The 16,651-nt window shown below is 42.4% G+C and overlaps 1 protein-coding gene across 1 annotated transcript in view; it reads left to right on the top strand.

Annotated features, from left to right (window-relative positions):
- CDIN1 (CDAN1 interacting nuclease 1) overlaps positions 1-16,651 on the top strand; it is a 214,337-nt gene that overhangs the window by 156,136 nt on the left and 41,550 nt on the right. The gene's annotated exons all lie outside the window — the stretch shown is intronic.

Here is a 16,651-nt window from a genome sequence, read left to right as displayed (position 1 = left end):
TCCTCTAGGAAACTGAAAGCATTTTAATGGATAGTCAAGCAATGGCTCAGAAAGATAAAGTGACTTGTCCAAGATTAATTCATTAGTGTCAAAACTAGGATTGCCTTATTATTCAGCAAATCTGTTATTTAGCATGGAAGATGTGCCGGGCGTCCAAGGGTGAATGCGAGTCCGTCCCTCAAAGAGCTCACAGTCTGTGGCAGGTGCGGGAAAGGGGTGCTAGATTTGCGTGCAGGGAACGTGGGCATCGCCGAGGCAGTGGCTTGAACTCAGCCTTGCAGGATGAGACAGATTATGATCCAGCTGTCCTCATTCCAAGGAAGGACCGTTTTAAGAATGTTAGCTGTTGGGCCAATTCAGATTTCTCTTCCCGTTTTAATTTCCTGAACACCAGTTCCAGCACATTTAGAAGAATAACAGCTATGCTCTAGAAGAGGCCCAGTCCGATAACCCCGCTGGTCAAGAGGGAGACTGAGACTCACAGACTAATTAGGAAAAGCTAATCTCATCTGGATTGGGTAACCGGGTGGCCGTTACTGAAGAGGTTTCTGTTGCTGGGCCTTCTCATGCATTGCTTCCTTTATGGATAGAGGACCCCTGGATCTGCTCGGGATCCACACAATTCCTGACCTAGGTTCTGAGACTCAGTACATTTCCTATTCCACGTCACTTAGCTGACTCGTGGGAACAGAGGCTCCTTCAAGCCAAGCTGAGGAGACGGAGATCTGATTGTCTCTTCCTTTTCTCCTTGCTCTCACTCACCCTCTCCCACCAACTCCCAGCCTCATGGGCGTGCAACTGTGGTAGGCTTTTTGTTCTCCGTCTCACTTCCTGTATGTACTGGGATGTTAGTTAGTTACCTTAATTGAAGCCCTTTTTGTCCCCTCATCCCTGTAAGACTTTTTTTTCCTCTTTTGGCCTGGGTTAATTGGTCTTGCCTTCCAGGAAAGCTCCTCATGACTGATTTTCTGCTCAAGTCAGCTTTTCTAAAGTCTCATAAAATCCCGAGACGATGAAGAGAGGTCATGCCCTAGGAATCTCCATCTTCTGTTGAAAGTTCTGGGATTGCTGGAGGGCCAAAGGCTGAACAGAACCCCCTTGAGACACAGACCCCTTGTCCCCAAGACCCAACTACTCGCCTTTTCTCTTACTTCCGCACCTGAAACAGGGAAATCAGAGGATATCACCCTACAATAAGACTTACCTACATGGAGGGGCACCTGGGTGGTTCATTTGGTTAAGCATCAGACTCTTGATTTCAGCTCAGGTCATGATCTCACGGTTTGTGGGTTCGAGTCCCGAGATGGGCTCTGTGCTGACAACGTTGAGCCTGCTTGTGATTCTCTCTCTCTCTCTCTCTCTCTCTCTCTCTCTCTCTCTCACCCTCTTTCTGCTTCTCCCCTGCTCATGTGCTCACATTCTCTCTCTCTCAAAAATAAATAAACTTAAAAAAAAATTTACCTACATGTAGATGGCTTACATTCTGTTACCCGTCTATATAGGGCATTAAATTTTATGTATCCAGAATAACTGTCCTGGTTGCACTACATATTATTTAATTCACTTGATGACTCAGAAGGTACCTGAAGTTTATCATTCTAGAATGTTCCATATTGGAAGATGGAGGAGAGGAGATGAGGCTGCATCTCTCTGTATCGACCCTCAAATGTTTAGCCTGTTGACTTTCTCCTCCACAAACTGACAAAGAACACTGTCTATTTTGAAGTGATTTTTGATTTGTTGGGTATTGGTGAGTAGAAAATAAATCTGAATTAAATGTCCTACAGCTGGAGCAGGTAGAAGGGGAACAAATGAAAACTTCCTGGTTTTATGGGCTGCTGAGAGGTGATAGCTCTGGAAATGCAGTCTGCTAAGTGATCCCAAGCTAATGCAAATTAACAGTTGTTTTCTTTCAGAACTGTATGACTGAATAAACATTTACCATTTGTTTCGTTTCTACTCATCTCTTAGAACAGTTGCTACAGGTCTTAATAGTAAGACTTGAAACATATAATGTATTAGCCTTGGCACATCAAAATATTGTTCATCTTCCAAACTTGAGATATTCCAGTTTGGCTTCTCACTGAGTTTATAATGTTCTGAGGGTATGTATCTAAAAATGCATCTTACTAATCTCCTGGAATTGATTAAAAAAAGAGTCCCTGTAACTTGTCACTCTTCCCAGCTTAAACATGGTCTGTCAGTTGTGAGATTGACGGGCATTGTGGTACATTTCAATCTTAGGAGGGGCCTGAATAAGAAATTTGAACCACCGAGTAGCATTTTGGAAGAGAGACCTATGATATTTGTGCAAAATAATAATGAGGTTAAAAATGGAATTTCAAGCTTAGCTGAGAGAGTGGTGCTTCCGGCTCTTTTTGTCCAAGCCTTTCTCATGATTCAGTGTGATCACCTTTTCTCAGAGCACCACTGTGGCGTGTAAAGAATTTCAGCAACTGAACAACAGTATCAAATAAATTCATTTTAGAAACTCTCCTTCAAAGTTTGTTCCAATCGTTAACATTCCTGGAGCCCTTGGCGTCTGCCAAGTGCTCAGCGCTCAGTTCACATGCAGCAAATTTAGCATGACAAAGTTGCTCCTGTTTTTTGCAAATGGGAGACCTGGAGCCCCAAATGGAGCCTCATGCAGTTAAAGTGCAGAATGGAGATGAGATCCGAGAGATACAGTAGAAGGGATTATCTGGGATCATGTAGATGGTTCGCAGTTGCCTTTGTATGGCCACTGGGTTAGATCATTCTTGGCAAGTCTGGTGAATTAGTATCCTATTCCTGAGTCCCATTTCAATACCTAGTTTGGAACTCTTCCACTCCTTGAAAACTTCCATTGAAATTTTTATCAATGGTATTTGCATAGACAAAATGGAATCAAACTATTGACATGTAGGTTGTCTTTGTTTTTAAAGCAAATTTATGTGAATGGTTTGTCAGTAGAGATAATTTAGCCAAAGGCACCTGTCTTGTCTAAGGACTCTGCCTGAAAAGACTTTTAGGGGGAGCTTGGTGAATTTTTTGTCCTTAAAATAAAGCTGTTTTGGAGGTATGAGAGAAGCTTAGTTTTTGAAATGGCACAATGAATAACAAAGGCCCCTTTTCACCCCCCCCCCCCAAAAAGGACTAAAAAGGACATTTGTTCGACTCCTGAGGAAGAATTGTGCCGTTAACATAAAAGTCTAGATACAAGAAAGGGGAAAATTGGAGGAAGAGGAGTAGCAGGTAGTGCTGGGGGCTGCAGGGCCCTGGAAGTGACTCGTCTTACGAAGAGGATTACAATCACGCGCAGATTCAAAACGCAAGACAGCGTGTTTATGGTGACTGAAAGGGGCTGGAAGATAAAACGTAGCAGAACATCCGGTCGTTGAGTAGAGACAGGCAGGGTATGCACGTGTGTCTCTCTCCGCCCCACCTCGTCTCCTCTCCCTCAGTGGTCCTACGCGTATATCCTGGCAGACAAGCGGCCAATAAGCAGTCTTCGTAATCGGGTTCAGGTGATTTGTATTTCTGGCGTTTTAGAACAAACAGGGCTTATCACTGATTTGAAGATGGAAAGCACACTATGTCACCTCCCCCATCATTTGGTGGATGTGTGCTGAGGATGGCCAGAATTATATGTGTGTTAATGTGTCTTGAGCCCTGACCTAAACTGTAGATGAGAAGGCTCTTTAAATATTAAAATGCAGAACCAACAGAATTGCATAGTGCAGGAGGAAAGTGCACAGTATTCTAAAGGCAGGCCTCATCTTTTTATGGGGGCGGCTATTGCAAATGCATACATTTCGGTCCAAAAGTAACTTTTTTGGAAACTCTCTTCAATGGAAATACTAAATCGCCGGTCTCTTTAAGATAATTCGAGTTACAGAGTACCTAACTTTGGAGTTATCAGATGTGTTTATCCCTCCCACATGTCAAAGTTTAAGTGCTATGTTTTGTGTATATACTCATGTTATTTGAAAAAGCCCTAAAGAGAAGCAGCTATATAATTGTTTTTAAAGAACCCTAGAAGCAAAGATAAAGGCTTTCAGAAAAGAGGGGCAGTATTAACAATTATAGCACCTGAAGTCAGATGCAAAATTTTGTCCTGATTATTGATGATTAATTGAGCATAAAGTTACAAGCCTTGAGAGAATTTTACAATTATTTTTCTTTGATTTTTCTACCCACAAAAAAAAAACACCCCATCATTTTCTATTTTAGCAGTTTCCACAACTTAAACATTAAATTCTTATTGTTTGATTTCTGTTATATTAGTAGTGTGTGTTTTGCAATTCTAATCTCCACGTTTTTCTTTCTTTATCACTGAAGTAGGCCTTTTGAAGCTGGGAAATTTTTCATAGCAATATTGACAGTGTTCACATTTGCATGATGACAGCCAAGGAATGGAGCAGTAATTTTTGAAATTGCAGAAGTATTTAGAACACTGATAAAAGCTGAAATATATTTTTGATGGATTGAAGTTAAGCATACATGATTTTTCCTGCTGTCAAAAGGCTCTGAATTTCGTGAATATTTGCCTGCTGCGAGAATGCAAGATTAACATCACAACCATCACCCGGGCACCCAAACCCTGCAATTTAATAGCTTTTTAGGTTCTTTCCTTTTTCTAAACAGCAATTAATCTCATTTTAGTACAATTTTCTCGTTTCTGAAGTCGCTCATTGAATCGCTGTTTTGTTCATATTTGGCTTCAGCTCCTCTGCATAGTCATTAAAGTCCCAATTAATGTCACCTTTAGCTGAAGAGTACTCATTTTTATTGAGAAAATGACAGTTGCTGCCATGAGTAGTGCAGTGTAATATACATTAATTGCCCTGTAACACTGGTAATTACGAGTTTTTCAAGCCTCTCAGTAAACTGTCATGCCTAGACAAGACTGTGCTAAAATAGATTACTCATTAGGGAGACCTGTCCTATTTTCTGGTGGGTTCTTAGTGTTGGTTTAAAAAAAAAAAAAAAATCTTGAGCTTGAACAAATAGTTGCCAAGAGCAATTTCCTACAACAATATCCTTGTGTTGGGTTTTTCAGCCATCACTTAAGATTGCGGTCAGCAAACAGACAGAGTGCAGTGGATGCTACAGACGTTGTGAGTCTTGAGCATTTATTTAGGGGGATCACAAGAGTGGACTTAACGGTGTTTCATTCAGGGTTGAATACGGCATGTAACTGAAGAGTCCTCCCAGAGGGTGTTGTGTTAAAACAGGTTCGTTCCCCAGTGTTCGGAGAATCCGTGAGAGAGCCAGTGTCCGCACTTGCTGAGTCTTACTCACCTCGGGACTGAGTCCAGCAAGGAGCAGCGTTGATGCCTTTATTAAACAAATCCATATGAATACTGGAGTAGATAAATACCTTTGACACTAGACATGGCAAGCTTTATACATACGGTTTTAAGGTGTAGTTTAAAAAAAGGGGAGGGGATCATTCGTTGGAGAGAACTGAGATAATCTTACATGGGAAACTACTAGCCCACAATCTTTTTTAATAGATAGTTGCTGACTGGTGTGCTTAGCAGACTTCTCTCTCTCTCTCTCTCTCTCTCTCTCTCTCTCTCTCTCTCTCAAATCGTGTTCCTAATTTCAGTGTGGATATAATTTTTCTAGTCCCCATTCCTATCATATTTCATACGTTGCTCTATAGTCAACTTTAAAGCCCATTGTTGCCCAGAACTGACAAAAAGGAAACCTTTGTTGTATCCTTGCCTAAAGCAGGTGTTGTAACAGTCTGCTCTCTCTCCCTCTCTCTCTCTCTCTAAATGAATTTTGTCACAGCCTTTCAAATTTTCTTGTGGTGATGAGCTAATGAAAGTAGATAGTACAATTTGTGCTGACCAGGTAGCAAGTGCCAGCTCACAGCTGAGGATAGTTTAAAAAAATAAATAAATAAAATATAGCATTATCTCACTGATTTACCCATTACACAGCATTAATAGTGAGAGACCTTGGCGTGTTTATCTGTTTGTATTGGTGTGCATTTATCGAATTGTTTATGACAAGACTAATTGGGGTAATTGTAGACACTGAAATTACCTGTCAGCTATATGTAACCACACTCCCTTTCTTTCTGACAAATGATGACAACTGAGGGACCCCGTAGCATTACTCATGATGGCTTTTCGAGTGGTAATAAGGACAATAGGGGCCCTGGCTAATTTGACATGGACAGCCTTCACAACAAGAAGCCAGCTAAATGACTTGTCAGGAGGGGAAAGAAGTCAGAAAAGTAATGGAGTCCCCCATGGCGCTCTGACAGGGAGATGAGGCAATTTCAACGGAAAGTGAAAAGGCTTCAGTTTGTCAAGTATTTAGAACAATCAGAGAACAGCTAGAGGCTGGAACCTGACAATAAATTTGTGACCCATGGTAGCGGTTTCGTATAGGTCAGCTACTTCATGATGGCTGTGCGGTGCTCAGGGGGTTCCGCTCACGCCACATACCCCACTTCTACCAACCAGAGCCTTGTCACCTCAAGCGGGTGCCCTGTGCTACACGACGGGAATACGGTTAAGGCGGTAGAGGCTCAGGGGCGGAAAGGTGATGCAAGTTGCAGTCGCTGGCGTGTTGAAGGATAAACGAACAGAACTCTAGATGCATAATACGAGCACAACAGAGATAACACAAGATGGTGTTAAGTCTACCATGGGGAGCTGGAGTCACTGGGTTGAGCCACAGCAAACTCCTTTCTCGCTTGCTAGTAGTCGCCGAATACTATGCTGCTGTTCGTAGGTTGAAATACCGCCCGCAGAACCTGTTCCTCTGCTTGTATGGGGCAGTTTAATACGTCTCATAACAAGCAAGAAAACTGGAAGTGGCTTCTGACCCTAACGTGTAGCAGGTGGCTGAGGGGTTAACCGGTGCGGTACTTACTATTTCAGCGGTTATGCTGTCTTGGGTTTCTGGTTATGTTTTATTAGGGATAATCTCTTTGTTGTAGTAAAGCAAGTTCTCGAACTGGGGGAGGCACTTTGCCTCTCTGTACCTCAGTCTCCTCGCTTAGAAGATGAGGAAAGAGGAGTTGGTCACATTTATGTAAAACAGGATTGCACTATCTGTGTGCATATACAGTTTAGGGTATTTTTATACAATTTCACATGCATTAGGCACCTGCAGCAGATTTTCTTCCCCATCAGATCCTTGGGAAGCCAACAACACCCTTTACGTGAAGAATAGATCACCTCTGTGTGTAAGACGATTTTTCTTGTGCAGATTTCAAAGCATTTCAGGTATGGAATCTTTTTAATGTTGTCTAAAGGAGAAGGGGTTCATTTAATGTATTTTACTGTATTATTTCTAAGTTTTGACCTTCCTGTGGGGAAGAAAAAATCCTTTCTGTATATTGTGTATCTTAATATATCCCTTCAATTTCTCAGTATAATTTAAAACACACAATTTCACAACTATTGTTAAACCCAAGTAAATAGGTTGCTCTGTGCCCTAACCAACCATTCAGAAGGGTTAGAAACTCATCAAGAGACAATACCCATAAAATGGTTTTTTGTTTTTCCATTTATTTGGAGGTGAAAGTGGATGGGAAGGAGGATTCTCCTTACCGTCCGTGCATATATCCACTTCATTCCAGTGGCTTCTGAGTTGCTGGCGGGTTCTTAGTGTTTCTTCAGGGCTTTGGGAAGAGAGTAGGAAGTATTCCACCATACCAAGTCCCAGAGAGGAGTGCAGGGACCTTAACAAGGGGGTCCAGACATCAGGAGCAAAAGTTAGCTCTTGTAGAATTGGCCACAGAAGGAGGGACAAGAGAAGTGCTTTCTTCCCTCTATGCCTCTGCTCCCAAGTACGCAGTGAGAACTCTGTGTCTGTGCTCCCAAGTACGCAGTTAGAATTTAGCTTAGAATATCCCAGGCTATGGTCTACAAACATGTCCTTTTCTTCTTAAATTTCAGTCTGTAGACAGGAGTTCTCCTTATTGAACTTCAAGCCCATATTTGGAATGAGTCTCTTTCCAGTTAGCCCCACTTTGGAGATGTTGTTTATGTTGCTTATAGACATCTGGTCGGCTAAATATTTTCTCCCCCATCCTCTGAGATAAATTGTAGTTCTGTTTTTGTAATACACGTTCCATTCGAAAAGTCTGAAAATCCCAGGATCACATAAAGAACAGAAAATCATCATAATCACAGTGCATACACACTATCACTATTAGCACTTTAGCAAAAATGGGATTATACTGAATACGCTTTCGTGTGTTCATGTGTTCTTCACCACCAAGGATACTGAGATGGTTTTTCAGGTCTCTAAATATAGTTCCACATTACCCATTGTGAGGAGTTCCTAATGCTAGCATTCTGTGGATTTATCAGAATTTATTTAGCCTCCCATCTGTAAGAGGTATTTAAGAGGTCACCATAGACAAAGCTGTGATGAACATCCTCATGATGAAATGAGTTAAGATACAGAGAGTTAAGCCTCAGTCAACATTTTTATTTTCCTCTGTCTTGTGCAATTTGCCTGTTATGAATGGGGAAGGCTATGGCACATGCATTTTTGGTTCTATGATGTGATGTTTTGTGATCATTTTAATTTTTCCTTTTAATATTCAGTTACCAGAGCCCTTTTCATGACACGCAAAATTCATCTATCCAGTTGTCTGGTAATAAACAAACAGAGGTAGCTTGTGCATATACATTTCTTTTCTACCATCTAATCTTCAGAGCTTCTGATTCACTTACACAGTTATTTCACACAAGAGCAGAGAAAGGTGATGTGTTGTGCTGTAAAGATTATGCATTTGTCGGGGCACCTGGGTGGCTCATTTGGTTGAGGATCCAACTCTTTATTTTGTCTCAAGCCATGATCTCATGATCTATCGGACTCCACTCTGGACATGGGACCAGCTTAAGATTGTCTCTCTCCCTCTCTCTCTGCCCCCCTCTCCCCTCCCAAAAAAGAAAAGATTATGCATTTACATGTTCAGAGATTCTTTACATGTTCATTCATTTCCCACCTCTGTCACCACCTGAGACTTCATTCGGAATCCCAAACAAGCTCGTCCTACTGTGAATGAAATTGTAAGCACCCAATAAATATTCGCTGTTACTGTTATCATTATTATTAATACTTCATTAAGTCCCTTTCCACATCTGTGAATATTTCTTTAGGATTATATCTCAGTAGTAGCGCTCCCAAGTTCAAGGGACTGTGGAGTCTTAAAGCTGTTGATAAGTATGACTACTCTGCCTGTCACAGAAAGTTGGTAGAATTTCTTCTCCACAGGGAGTGTATAGGTATGCCCGCTCCTCCACACCCTGACCAAGGTAGATGCCATCCCTTTCTATATAGCTTTCACACTCTCATTTTTAGTTCCTTTCCTTCCCCTCGTGTCTGTTCAGTGAGCTTGCATTTCACTCTGTGACTCCTCGCCATCCGTCATTTTATAAGGTCTGCCTTCACCAGAGCTAAGGCGCTTATAATTAGAAAGTTGTGTGATATAGTACCTGCGGTCTCCGTTTATAATTCCAGATCTTTCTGACCCTCAAGCTCTGGAATAGGTCACCCTCCTCTCCTCTCAGGACACTAGGTATTTTAGATTCTTCCGAGTGGTCTCCTGGCCGCTTCCCTGTCATTATAGATTGTTTCAGTCACACATAGAATTGCTTCATTGCTAGTAACTGGCTTAATGTTGTCACAGACCTCATTGGCTCTTCTTACCTCAGATTTACATATAGCATCCCAGGGCTTTCTTTAGGGCATTTATCATTTTTCCTGCAAATGATCTGGTGACAGTGTACAGCTATTCAAGTTTTCATCAGCCAGCGGATGATATGGTCTTTCTTCTTTGCTGCCACAAGCCAGAAAAGAGACAAATTCGAAGGAAATGCTTTCATTACTGCACTTCAAGGAGGCTCTGTCTGGGAGTCAGGGAGGGAAGTTTCCCGAAGTTGCCCCGCACACACTGGAAGATGCTCTTGTGGGCAGCCCCATCCCTTCGTGATGCCTGGAATGAAGGCTCTTCATCATCATTGTCGCCAGCCCCGCTTTCATGCAGCCAGCTACACATCTTCTAAAGCCTGTTACCTTTCCTGTTTACCTCTCACTCGAGAGGAAAAAGTCTGAGGCATTTTATATGTTATTAACGGCTACGGCTACGTGGTAGATATGTAAGATTTTGTTACGGTTTCTTGAAGAGGCCCATATTTTCATTTGGAGAAGGAGGGAAAAAAAATAAAATACAGATTGCCACCAATTGCACATGAGTGGCACTAATAAATTTTATGGATCAGATAGCAGCTGTAAACGTGGAGCTCTTTGTACATTGAAATGGTGTTATAAACCGTGTTAGGCCCACAGGCCGGCTCCAAAAGTCTTGTCTCGGCCATCAAGTGGCGCTCTTAGTATCCTATGGCATTCTATTCAAGAGGTCCAACCTGATTTTCCCATCTCCTATCTAGAGAGTGGATCAAAAATGCTCAGACTCTCTAAAAGGAAAGAGTTGGAAGTTCAGGGTCCACCAGACAAGCTACACTTGGCAGGAGGGCTGCCTTGATGGTACGCATCCCTAAACCAGTAATATCTTCTCGCTGCTTTTCTTTTCTTTTCCTCTATTTCTAAACTCATGTTCTTTAAACTCCCAACTTGTTTTTTTTTTGTTTACATGTAGGCGCTTTCTTAGAGATTCCTGAAAAATCTTCTCCTTGTGGCTGTGAGCCTCTCAAACACTGGCCACTTGGTAAAAAGATCTTCTTGGGTCACCAGTGTCCCTTAAGGTAGTTGAGGCCTATAAGATTATTGATAATCTGTCTGATTTAACCCAGCAGTTTTCACTAAGTGATTTGTAGGTGACGCCTGTTTATGCAGCCCTGTCTCATAATTTCTGCCCTCACTTGGTACGAGTCAAGGTTCTATTCACTTGGCTTCATATAAAGAGAGGGCTCCCTAGCACAGCCCACAAGAGGGTTCCTGCTTGCACCTGATAGAGTTTAGAGCCTCCCCTGTCCAAGCAACATAGGATCCAGTTTCTTTGGGGGGCCCTAAAAATGTTCAGAGCACCAAATGCTCAGTTCTCTGTTCTCGGCTGCAGTCAACTTCCATGGAGTGGTAAGAAACCACACCCCCATCTCCCATTTGGCCAAGGAGCCACCCCCTTTTGCCCCATTGGGCTTAGCGAGCTTGGGAGGTGACATCAAGGCTTGCCAGAGTTCCCTCCTACCTTGTATGTCCTTGTTCTCTGTGTGAAGACCAACTCAGTTTCAGGCAAAGAATGGGCTTCTGGCTCCAACCAAGATTAGGCTCTGTCTTAATAAGATTCTCCTTATAGCAGCTGTGATGTCTGGGTGTAAACAGTAATCAGAGGAAGGTGGGCACTACGTATGCATGTGCAATGTTCAGGAGGCGTTCTGTGCAGGTCTGGTGATTTTCAGTGTCCATTCTCTGTGTGTGCACCAAAACAACCCACAAGTTCAAGAAATCATTCCAATGAATCAACCTGGCTACTCAGACTTCCAAAAAAAAAAAAAAAAAAAAAGGTTGGTGATGGAGAAGGGAATAAACATGCAGAGTGAAGAGTGTCCATTCAGGGGTGGGAGGGAGGGGAGGGTGGGTGATGGGTATTGAAGAGGGCACCTTCTGGGATGAGCACTGGGTGTTGTATGGAAACCAATTTGACAATAAATTTCATATATTAAAAAAAAAAAAGAGGGGCGCCTGGGTGGCTCAGTGGTTAAGCGGCCGACTTCGGCTCAGGTCATGATCTCACGGTCCGTGAGTTCGAGCCCCGCGTCGGGCTCTGTGCTGACAGCTCAGAGCCTGGAGCTCGTTTCAGATTCTGTGTCTCCCTGTCTCTCTGACCCTCCCCTGCTCATGCTCTGTCTCTCTCTGTATCAAAAATAAATAAACGTTAAAAAAAAAAAAAAAAAAAAAAAAAAGAGCGTCCATTCTAAAAGTTGGTGTATCTGACATGGGTAGTTAGAAAAGCCAGCAAGCCAGGCCGAAAGTCTACTGTGGACTAAGCCAAATCCACATGTTTACTTTCTTTCTGTCATTATGTGTCATTAGGAAACCTTCTCTGTGTAAAATGCATAAAGCTGTAGCACCTGTATTTTCTGCACCATGATGTGACTTTCAGTGAGAATTGTTTTTTTCCTTTTAATATTCAATTAAAAGAGCTGTTTTCATAGTGCCAAAAGATGCGTTTATCCAGTTGTCTAGTAACATATAAACAAGCGTAAACAAAGGTAGCTTGTACATTTGTTTTCTACCATCTAGTCTTTAGAGCTTCTGACTCTGTTCTTGACGGTATTTAATAGGCCAGAAAAGGTAATGATACATTTATTCCGTTACAGAGAACCTTTGTATTTATTCATTGCCCACCCCCACCCTCACCCCAAGCTTCCAAGTTTATCCAGAGGAGCCTTTCCTTCTTTGAAATGTCCATCCTTATTCAGTGTAGCCCACCACTCCAGACAGAAACTGCTAGCTAGCTGTCCCCTGATAACTGCACTCCCTTCCTTACTTGAGTAAGTACCTGGTTTGGGCTGGGTATCTAGTCACCCAAAAATAAAACCCCAGGTCCCTGTGCAGCAAGATGTGCCCGTGTGGTTAATTTCTGGGCAATGGAACATAAGTGGAAGTGTCCTGTGCAGCTTTTGAGAAATGCCCTGGAAGAAAGGAGGTGTATTTTTTCCTGCCACTTCTTCCTTCCTGCTGGCTGGAATGTGGCCTGGTGGCTGGTGCTCTGGTAGCCATCTTGGGCCATCAGAGGAAAGGTTGTGCTGAAGATGGCAGAACAAAAACGGTCGTGGGCGCTCAGGTCCCTGCTGACTATACTGTCATCATGCCAGCCTCGTTCTGCCCCCCTTTGAGCTCAGTTCATGTAAGAGAGAAATGCACTGTCTGTGTAAGCCACTGCTGTTGCGATTTTTCTTTCACTGGCAGCAAGAGAACTTAATTCTAACCAATATGGTAGGTGAGATATTACGGAGGAAGTTAGATCTATACCAAGAGAGTTTATGGTGAAAAATAGTATCAAAGCCAAAATTTGAACCCAGGACTTTTAACTTTGCTGGCAGTGTTTTCCGTGTCTTCAGAGGCTGAGATTTTTATTTTATTTTTTTATTGTTCGAGGGAATTTTACATTCTGCATTTTTCCCTGAACTAAGAAATTTAAAAACAGACATTTTAGTAGTGTTATTGAGATATAATTGATACACCGAAAAATGCACATATTGAATATATGCAAATCGATCATTTTAGTCATATGCAAATCCCTTTTGAAACCATTACTACACATCCATCACCTCCAAAAGTTTCCTTGTACCCCTTAGGTTTTTTGTTTTGTGGTTAGAACACTAGACATGAGATCTCTCTTAACAAATTTTTCAGTGCACAATGCATAGTATATTTGACAGTAAGCCCTGTGTTGTATAGATCCCCCAAACTTACTCATCTTTCGTAACTGAAACTTTATGCCCATTGAACACTTCCCCGTTTCTCCCTCCCCACAGTCCTTGGCAACCACCATTCTCCTCTTTGCTTCTATGTATTTGATTATTTTAGATGCTTCCCATAAGAGGAACCATGCAGATTTGTCCCTGTGGGACTGATTTATTTCACTTCGAGTAACATTCTGAAGGTTCACCCATGTTGTAGCATAGAACAGGATTTCCTTTTTTCTTTAAGGCTGAATAATATTCATTTCTTTATATGTATATCCAGTATTTTCTTTATCCATTCATCTGTTGATGGATATTTAGGTTAGTTCCATCACTTGCCTTTTGTGAATAATGCTGCAGTGAATATGGGAGGTACAAATTGCTCTTTAAGATACTGATTTCAATTCTTTTGGATAAATACCCAGAAGCAGGATTGCTGGATCATATGGTAGTTCTATTTATAATTTTTCTTAGGAACATCCATACTGTTTTCCATAGCAGCTGTACCATTTTACATTCCCACTCACAGCGTACCAGGGTTCAAACTTCTCCACATCCTTGCCAATGCCTTTTTTTTTTTTTCCCTAATAGCCATCCGGACAGGTATGAAGTGATATCCCATCGTGGTTTTGATTTGCATTTCCCTGGTGATTAGTGATGGTGAGCACTTTTTTAATAGACTGGCTGGCCATTTGTAGCTCTTTGGAGAAATGTCTTTTCAAATCCTCATCTCATAATCCCATTATTTGGCTTTTTGCTAATGAATTGTAGGAGTTCGTTATAGAATTTGGATATTAGCACCTTATTGGAATGTGGTTTGCAAACATTTTCTCTCATTCTGTAAGTTGCCTTTTCATTCCACTGATGGTTTCTTTTACTGGGCAGGAGCATTTCAGTTCAATGCAGTCCCATTTGTGTGTTTTTGCTTTTGATGTCATAGCCAAGAAATCATCACCCAGGCCAATGTCAAGAAGATTTTCCCCCTATGTTTTCTTGTAGGCGTTTTACAGTTTCAGGTCTTACATGTTAAGCCTACAATCCATTTTGAGTTGATTTTCATATATGGTGTAAGATAAGTGTCTTATTTCTTTCTTTTGCATATGGGTAGTCAGTTTTCCCAACACCAGAAAATGGATCTATATTTTTAATTCTCAAAGCTCACTCTGCATCTTGGAAAAGGTCCCCTCCAAATGTGTTACAACTCAGCAATTTGTTTGGAATAAAATTGTCATAGTCTGTTCTGTGTTCCCCCTGTCGTGTATGTAGTATCGGGTTTTGTGAGTCAGACCTGAGCATAAGGAGGCTCAGGAATTCTGGCCTGTGGGTAAAGGATTGGGTCCCAGCATCGCCAGAACTCGCAGCCCATCCCCTTTTATGGAAGTAGCCTTACAAAGTCACCCAGTAATTTCAAATCTGTTGAAGTCTCGTTGTGAAAGAACTATTTTAAGAGAGTTGCCCGCCGTTAAATGTTTATTAAGTGTTTATAAATGTATTAGTCACTGTGCAAACAGAGAAGCAGGTGGTCTTTATGCTCCCACCTGTTCAGATCACTAAAGCAAAGCCACCTGGAAAGTTTCACACAGTAATTGACCTTCACCCTTCAGAACTTCACTTTCATTAAATTCAGCAATGAGGACTTTGACATCTCCTGAAATATCATTTCCATGTGCCCTTTGTTATTAGGTATGAGCCTTCTGGGAGTCATGCAGGGTGAAGTGGAGACTCCAGCGTATGGCTCCAGAGGTAACACAGACAGGGAGGGAAGCACCACGGGTGACCACTCACAGGAGGCTGGTCAGATAGGTGCTTCTCGTTTGCCTTGCACCCGGGAGTGACTTCATTTTAAGTAATCCTTCCTGGGAATCTGGAAGGCCTGAGAAATTGTAATCACCAACCCAAGTTTCTTCATAGCAAACCACCTAGAGAAGAGACAGGTGTTTTTAGCACCTTATTTAGCTTGTGTCCACAGCCAGCACTAGCCTCTGCACCTGCTCCTGTGACCTTCCACCCCCATGAGCCCACATCCAGGGGCTTATAGATTTCACGGATGGCCAGAGGAAGGTAGAGAGAGTGTTGGCTTGTGTGGTTGTTAGTAGTTTCATGGTGAAGGAGAGAACTCTTCAGTCCTGTTACTCTACCTAGTCACTGCCTGACCTGTGAATGGCTGTGTGGTATGCTGGAGGAAAGCACTGGACCCTGCATTTGGTTGCTTCTTCACCAGACCTCTTTTCTGGGCCTCACTGTCTTCATTTGGTAAATAAGGGAATTAGACAATAAGCCAATCCCCACAATGCACAGACCTTTCCAAACTCTCTGGCGGGAAAAATTGAGGTAGACTGTAGCTGCTAGGGTTCCTGCTCCCAAATGAAGCCGTCCCCCTCCGGTCTCTTGCCTCTGACCGGCCCTTCTGGGAACGAACAAAGGAGAAGTTTTATTTGGAAAGGCCAGTCAGAAGTGCACGAAGCTGCTTCTTCCCCAGTTTCCCCTGCTTGTGTGGCAAATGGGTTTCCCATAAGTGGCTACAAGAATATGTACATCAGCAACTTCGGTCGGTGATTAGAGTGATGGGTGATTCAGAGCCACCATCCTGTTCACTCCCGGAATGGAAATGGTCAAGCCCTGGGGAAAAGAGATCAAGCAACACTCAGACTATTGGCTAGGGTAGGGGTCAAATAGCAAAGAGGTGGGGCACCTGGGTGGCTCAGGTGTTCAGCATCTGACTCTTGGTTGGTTTCGTTTCACGTCATGATCTCACCGTTCATGAGTGGGAGCCCCGTATCAGGCTCTGTGCTGACAGTTTGGGATTCTCTCTCTCTCTTATAAATATTAAAAAAAAAAAAGCAAAGAGGAGATGAGAAAAGAGTAAAGGTGTCTGTGGCAACCAAGGGGAGGAGGCCCCAAGTCTAGAATAAAGGGGTTTCCCAGATCCTGCTATACACCTCTAACTACCCACGTAGCTGTTTTAGCCCTAATTATCTTCCATGTCTGTGGCAAAGCGAATTAGAACTGGCTTGACACCTGTGATGAAGCAAGTTTACAAAGGTTGGAGGAAAGATGGAGATTACATCCCAGTGTATAGTTAAAAATCATTCCTGAGCCCTTCCGGATAAACCTTAATAAACTCCACACTGCCCTAAAAATTGTAGCTGATGTGAGTGTGTGCTTAGCAGGTGATGTGTATGAATGCATTATCTCATGAAGCGTAACGTATATATCAGGATCCTTCAGAGGAACAAAACCAATAGGATCTCTCTATACAT

The sequence above is a fragment of the Lynx canadensis genome, chromosome B3, assembly GCF_007474595.2.
Source record: "Lynx canadensis isolate LIC74 chromosome B3, mLynCan4.pri.v2, whole genome shotgun sequence".
Classification (NCBI taxonomy): domain Eukaryota; kingdom Metazoa; phylum Chordata; class Mammalia; order Carnivora; family Felidae; genus Lynx; species Lynx canadensis.
The sequence above is the reverse complement of the archived record's forward strand: the minus strand, read 5'-3'. Positions and strand labels throughout refer to the sequence as shown.